This window comes from Humulus lupulus, chromosome 2, assembly GCF_963169125.1.
Source record: "Humulus lupulus chromosome 2, drHumLupu1.1, whole genome shotgun sequence".
Taxonomy (NCBI): Eukaryota; Viridiplantae; Streptophyta; class Magnoliopsida; order Rosales; family Cannabaceae; genus Humulus; species Humulus lupulus.
The window spans coordinates 33,196,618-33,204,546 of record NC_084794.1 but is presented as its reverse complement, the minus strand read 5'-3'; positions in this window follow the sequence as shown (position 1 = coordinate 33,204,546).

The following is a 7,929-nucleotide window of genomic DNA, read 5'->3' as shown; positions in this document are numbered from 1 at the left end:
AGTTGATTTAAATCTATTGATCGTGGTTCTTCTTAAAGAGCTCGGGATATGGATAAAAGTTAACATGAACTAAGTTTTCAAAATAAGTTCCTGGTCATAACCGGGTCATAAAACTTAGAAGTTGATTTAAATCTATTGATCGTGGTTCTTCTTAAAGAGCTCGGGATATGGATAAAAGTTAACACGAACTAAGTTTTCAAAATAAGTTCCTCGTTTTAACCGAGTCATAAAACTTAGAAGTTAACTTAAATTTATTGATCGTGGTTCTTCTTAAAGAGCTCGGGATATGGATAAAAGTTAACACGAACTAAGTTTTCAAAATAAGTTCCTGGTTTTAACCGGGTCATAAAACTTGGAAGTTAACTTAAGTTTATTGGTCGTGGTTCTTTCTTAAAGAGCTCGGGATATAAATAACGGTTAGCATGAACTAAGCTTATATAAAAATATATATATATAAGTTAAGATTGCCAAGTAAATCGTCTCGAGGTGAAAACACCTCATGAAAAGGTTACAAAGAAAAAATAAAAATAATTAAAAATGCATAAGGAGAAGTGCCCTAAGCCCCATCAGCTGGTCCTTTGGAGGTCGCGGTCTCGCCCTGCTCCGCCGCGCCAGAGGCTTCCCCAGTCTCCGAGGGCGGTACCTCTTTGTTTAGGCGGGCTTGGAGCTTCGGCAGCAAAAAAGCCCAGAGGTCCGGCGGCATAAAAGAGAAGTCAGCATCCGGGTTATGGGCCCAGCAGTGATAGAACAGGTCCTGCATGGACTGCTCCGAGATGGCCCACTCGGCTTCCAAGGCGGCCTCCAGGGTGGCCTGGGCCTCGGTCTTCGCTGCCTCGAGATCTGTTCGCGAAGTGGCAAGGGAGGTTTCAAGTTCTCGATTCTTTGAGCGACTCCTCTCTAGCTCGGCCTTCGAAGCCGCCAGCGCATCTTTCGCCGCCTTAGCTTCCTGAAGGGCGGCCTGGCGCTCAGCCTCGATCTCCTCGAGCTGAGCCTTGGTCCTGGCGATACCTTGATGTACGGCAGCAATGCCCTGCAAGAAAGGAAGGATAAGTTGGCTAAGTGGAAAAACAAGGCATTGTGTAAGTGTTAAAGCTTTAAAAGAGTGGGGCAGATTACCGTTAGGGTCATGTCCATCGAAGACTCTGTGACTCGGACTGGGCTCGTTGTTTCGATAGCCCAGAGATCCCTCTCTTTGAGCTTGTAGAAGTGGTTGACGGCATAACTCGCCGACTCATACACCGTCCCCCGGAATGCTTCTGGGATCTTTCCCAGATCCTGGGGGTCGACCGGGATGCGTACGTCCGGGGCTGCCACAGCCGGAGTCCCGACCTCCAGTTCCATGTCCTGGGTGGCTGATGGAGATCGCTGGGGCGGCGGGGGCATGTGTCCTGCTCCGGCAGCAGGAAGGATTGCCCCCTCGACCTGGGATGGCGGGGTTTTTTCCTTCTCCTTAGCCGGGGATTTGGTGGAGGCCCCAGCCGCGCTCTTGGACTCTCGGAGCCTTTTCAACCTTGGCCCTGCTGGGGGATTCCCGCCGAAGACTACACCCCGCAGATTACCCCCGGGCTGAGACATCTCTTCTGCCAAAAACAAAAACATGGTTATTACAAGTTAGCAATCATGCAGAGGTTAAAAGCAAGAAAGTATACGAATATTAAGGGAGCCCTACCCCCCGAGCTGGAAGAGCCTAGGACAATTATCTCACGAACTGGCGCGGGTTCTAGGTCCGGTTCTGACTCGAGGCTGGACTCTTCTACATACTGTCTAAACCCCGGAGCATAGACACCCCTATGAAGTGATGGCCATGTGCGTAAGTTGGTCCCATACTCCTAAAAAAGGATCGACCTAAAGGCTAGGGTGTTATCTACTACTACGGTACCCCTAGGCCGGCTCTCTTGGTGATCCAGCACGAGTCGGTCAACACAATGGAACAGGAGTGTATTCAGGTCCGGGTCCCTCCTGTGACGATGGACGATCTGCCTAGGATTGAACCTAACCAGCCGGGGGTCTGCAGTGGCCCTATCTACATTCTTAAACAAATAAGGGTTACCTTGGCCGGAAGGACCCGCGGCTGCTCCGGTTTGGATCCTCTCCTCGTCCATCCCCTGAGCGACCTCCAAGGTCCTCTTTCTATTCCTCACGAGCGGAACTTCAGCTGCCTCGTCCTCCTCGTCTTCCTCTGCCGCGACCTCCTCCACTGTGATAGGCCTGTTGTCGCGGGCTGGGGGCGACCCCCGAGGCCTCTTCAGGTTTAGAGTCTGGTTTGGGAAGATCAATTTGCAGAACACCATCGTCTCGTCCGTCACGAGCACGCGGTAGTCCTTTTCGCTGGGGGGCAGGCTCGCCAATGTGTCATACTGACCCCCGAGGGTCGTAGACTTTTCGGTCCTTGCGTAGATGGCTGCAAGATTGGCTGGAGTCAGGGTGGAATATGGGAGGAGCTAAAATAAAAAATAAAAAAAACATTTAAAAGGCGAGCTAAGGTCAGGGACCACTTACGAGGGCGGTTAAAATAATGGTGCTCGCAATTCCGGAACCCAGTTGACATGAAGAACTGGTCCTTGAAGTCATTTGGATGGCTTGGAAGCTCGATGACTGCCGCCGTATTAGGGAAACAGGTTAAGTAGTAGAACCCGTCACCTCGCCCCCGCTGCTCCGGGCTGGCTTTGAGGCAGAAGAAATATACAATATCCGCAGGAGTGGGGACCTCCCACTCCTGCTTCTTGAATAAATACCTCAAACCCGCCAGCAGACGGTAGGAGTTGGGGGGGAGCTGAAATGGGGCCAACCCCACATAATTCAGGAAATCAGCGAAGTACTGATCCAGGGGAAGGAAGGCCCCTGCCTTGAAGTATTCACCGCTCCAGGCCGCGAACGATTCGTCGAGTGGCGTGCAGCTCCGCTCGCCCTCCGCAGCAAGTCGGGCAATCACGGAGGCTTTCCCCAGTGGAATGTTGTGGGTGAGGAAGAGTTTGTTGATCTTCGCCTGGTCGATTACCTTTGAGACGATTCTCTCCGTCTCAAAGAATGCGTCGGGGGCCACCTCGACCTGCTTCTCCATGGCCGGCCCGAAGTGGGGGATCGGCGAGCTTGATATCACCGCCTTTCCTTTCTCCTTCTGGGTGACCGAGCTTCCCACGTTCTTCTGAGGCATATTCCTTTTTGGAGCCATCTGGTCGCCTATCGAACAAAAGAAAACACTTTAGAAAAGGCGACCCAAGCAGAAGGACGAAACAATTATTATTTACACGAGCTGAGGTAAGCCCAGCCCGTGGAGAGTGGAACCACGCGGTTATGAACACGCGCATATGCTCCCAACAGATCCCAGGTTACTCAGAATTCGTGTGTCAGGGGGTTCAGAGTAAAAATTTGCCTTGGGGGGGAAGTTTCAACAGGCAGAATGTTGCAAAACCGCTTTTGAAGCGTATCCCCTAAGCTACCCGGTTTTGCACCCAAAATTCCTAAAAATCCTAACCAGAAATTGTTCCTGAAGAAGCATCTTGAAACCCATACTCTAAGGAGATTTCCTACAACAAGTGTGCCCTAGCCTAAAAGGGGCTGTCACCCTCCGACCCACGCAACCCAGAAAACCCTTGCATGCAGCTACAGTAAAAAATTTCACCTAAGCTACAGTGGGATGTTTTCAAAATGAACAGGGTCAGAAAACTTACAGTATATGGCTGGATGGTAAACGAGAGTGTTGCGTTGGTAGGAGCCTCGTCGGTGCAGTAGCTTCCAAAGCTTTGGAGAAACTCGTGCGCCTAAGCTTCTTGAACAAGGAAAATGGTGGTAGTAGAGTCGAGGGTTTCGTTCTTCTGAAAGTCAGAGAAGGAAGAAGGAAAGAGATTTGGGAAATTTTTGAATGAAGGGATGGTCCGTGCATAGGATGGCCACCCCCTTTTTATATAAGGGAAGGATCATGTGAAGAAGGCTCTTGGATGGCCCTAGTGAGGGATCCGAGGCCTTCCACTCGAAATATGAAACGACGGCTGGGCAATAGGCTAGGCCATTAAATGCGGTTCTCGTAAAACGTACCGTCACCACCCACGACGTTCCACGTATCAGACGCCTGCACAAAGAATGGAATGTGAAAGGTTGTGGGGAAGTCTACAAGCCCCTACTATGGTCTTCTATATATGACGTCATATACCACGAGCAGGAGCTTGGGGGGCAGGTGTACGCCCTGGTTTTCCCATGGGCTGATTAGCAGGTCGAGCCTCGGACTAATCATGGTTTAGTCCGAGGACTCCCCCAGGCCGGAGATCCTGTTTCCAGATCGTACCTTCTTAGCTCGAGGGATCAGAAGGACTGAGGGCTGGAGATCCTCAAAGGCTCGCCAAGGGCCCCCAAGAGTGGAGGAAGGGAAGGCATCAGAAGGCCTGAAGGCTGAACTTATAAACCAACAACAAATTAAAGCATAATCCTATAATTAAAACTTACCCTCTTGCTGAACTCAATCCTTGAAGTTGATCCTCAATTCCCCAAGCTTCAAGCTCCCAAGTTTCCTCAGCCCAAATCCTTGCTTAAACTAGCTTACACCAAATTCCCTTGAGTTATTTCTTAGAGAGTGAAAGAGAGAGATGAAAATGGTAAGAGATACTATCCTTAGCTGAAAACAGAGATATAAGTCGGTTTCTATAGCTTCTAAACTATTCCTCTATTTTGTTTTATTCAGCTCAAGTCTACACGGTTACCTCAAGGCTCGGGGCACCAAAACGTCCCCGAGGGCAAAATGGTAAATTTTCCCAATATTCCCGCCTAAACATTCTATCCTCAAATATATCTCCAAATATTTATTTTCATGTCCCGATATTCCCATAACACACCTAGTACCCAAATTACCCCTCGACTCACCCCGAGTCCGAATCTCAACCCCGTTGTGACTCTCTGGCTAACCGCTCCCCAGGACTGTCTCGGATCGTGCTGCACAGACATCTCACATATATATAACATATATCACATTCATGCCCCTAATATCCAGACGGGGCCCACATGCACATTTAACTCACTAAACATACATAACTAACATATATCCATATTAATTCACCCATTAACACATTAAAGCATATTAAATCATTTATTGCCCTCCAGGCACACTAATCAAGGTCCTAAGCCTGATTAGCAAATTCGGGTCGTTACAACTATCCCCTCCTTACGGGAATTTCGTCCTCAAAATTTTCTGAACAACTCGGGATACCGCTCCCTCATCTCTGTCTCAAGTTCCCATGTCGCCTCCTCAATCTTGCTGTTCCTCCACAGTACTCTTACCAAGGCGGTGGTCTTGCTCCGCAAGACTTTGTACTATCCCCTCCTTAATATAATTTCATCCTTGAAATTTACTTGAACACATCAGGCTGTATACCTCATACCTCTGATGATAATTCCTAAGGTCCAGTGCCTTTACCCTTAATCATTAATAATACTCATGCGCGAGTACAATCTTGTTCCACAAAATCTTGTTTGATAACCACACTTTCTTTAACTTTTACTTATACATTAAATCTACAGAACTCCAGTGTCTGCTAGGTTCATATCAGTCCCTTCATTGATTATTCTCAAAGTCAAATACTTATGAATCATCATCCCTACCAGGATAAAATCAACTTATAGGCCCGCGGCCAAGTCCTTAGTACGACTTTAGAACTTTTATCGAAACGAAAGTCATAACTCCCATTATGGAACCCCGTACCCCAAAGTTAACAATTTACGGGTTCCTATAAACTTTCTAATAGGCAGACATTCCCTGCCCTAAGAATTCCAACATCCTCTTTGCTTTTCCTCTGAATTATTACTGATCTGCAGTGTCCACTAACTCTTAATTCTTTACTTTTATCTTACCAAATCTTATGCCTTGTCACCTTGGCTGTACTCCAGCATCCAACACCGTGACTGATTCATCAAAGAATACATCTCCTTTGACATTCTAAAAGTTGCACATTCAATGCTTAAACCCTTAACATAATTGTTAAGCCCTCAGATTGATATCCTTTCTGCAATCTATCAACAATTCCAGACTATTACTCTGCTTTCTTCGATCTCGGGTCCCTTTCCATAACTTAGAAACTATAGGGTCTCAATTTGTCATTACCAATGCCCTATTTCATTACCAATTTATATAAACCAGAGTATGCTATCTTATTCAGCTGAGTTACAACTCCTCCCCTGATCCATCACCTTATTTACAGTCTAATGTGGTCCATTCTTATGATCCATCATCGCATCATTTTACTCCTCCATACTCGAGTATCCCAGGTTCTACCGCTAACCAAAACCTCCCAGTACTACTAACCCTAGGAGGTGAAACAACACCCACTTATGATTCCCATCTTCACATCAAATTCTCTTTGGACCATTCATCTGGTTCTTGTACCTTATCTTGTACAATACTCGTAGGGTTCCTCCCTGTTTCCACAAAACCAAAGCTCTGGATTCCATTATCCAAAGAAAACATATGTGTCCATCACCGCACACTAACGCTATACCAGTTTCAACCATTATCCTATCCATTCCATTGAAACCTGCGACGCTCTACTAATCGATACACACCTACCAAATAAGAGATCCACCTCTTAATAAGTCTCCTCCTCGCACAGTCGAAGACTTATAACATCAATCTTCCATCTGTTGTGTTCCACTAAATTCCAGTCTCAAGATTATCTTTCTTACCAACAATCCAACGCTCAAGTACCTTATGCTATGCATAACTGTCAACTTAACATTCCAAGTATATTAACCGTGTTCCATTCTTTCACCTCCCGCAGGGTTCGACCCATCCTCGCGCCAAACTAAGCCTGGGCGTGCCTAACCTGCGGTGCACCCCCACGGTTCCATACACTCATCATAGATCAGGTCTTTCATGCTACCCCTTTATACTTGACTATAACACACATCTTTCTGCTTCACCAGATACCAGTCAACTCTTGCCTCGTCTTCTGAATTCTGATTTAACACCACTCATTTCATCTAACCCCAGGTTTACTGTTCTTCCCATCTCTGATGTAGTTGTCTGCGGAGAAACCTATGTGATAGATGACGCGCTTACCAGTCTTGCTATGCTTTCTGTTCTTCAGACGTTCTTCATTAACTTCTTCATGACTTCAAATCAAATCTTCTCATACCTGTCCTTTCTTCTTGTAGCTCTCCTCTGAGTACTCCCAATGAAACCCAAACTGACACTTCGTAGAACCTTTCCTGTGAGGTAGTCCATATATACTGCTCGTGAACTTGAAGGAGACTTGCTCATACCATTCCGATATTCTCTTCTTAAGAACTTACCTGTGTTGTTGTAGCTTGTACCATTCTAGAATCTTTGTTACTAACTCCTCACACCTTACTTAGTACAAACGTAAGAACTCCCGAAATGTCTCTTTCCTTGATCTCCAGCTGGTAATAACCAGGTCATAGATCAACTCCTGGAGACATTGCCCCATCTTGTACCCAATATCAAGCTTTTCATTCTTAACTGTTGATGCCAACAATTCTCACTATATAGTGCTCTGACTAATCCAAGGTCAAATTTCTTTAATTGCTTTAGGTAATTCTTTCTGTCAGCAAGTGCCGTCTTCCACAACATTCCTGATACCCGATCTACCTGTAACCCGACTTAATAATAACTCCAATCTTTCCTTATATACCTAAACAAGTTTCCCACTGGTTAGCTCAGTTTCCATTCAGTCCAACTAAAACACTCGAAACGATATCTCTTATAATCCATGGTTGTCTCTTAACAGATCCACTTTCACTCTGCCTCATGTTGAGGCTTCCTTAAGACGAACTATATTGTTCTCACTATGAACCTCTTAATTACCTGTACCCCTATTCATCTGCCAGAAGTTCCTTATTCCTCCTCAATAAATGCTCTTATCCTCAGCTTCTCACGTAGCATCTTTGAAACAAACTCTCTATATTTAACTCCCTCTCGGAACATTC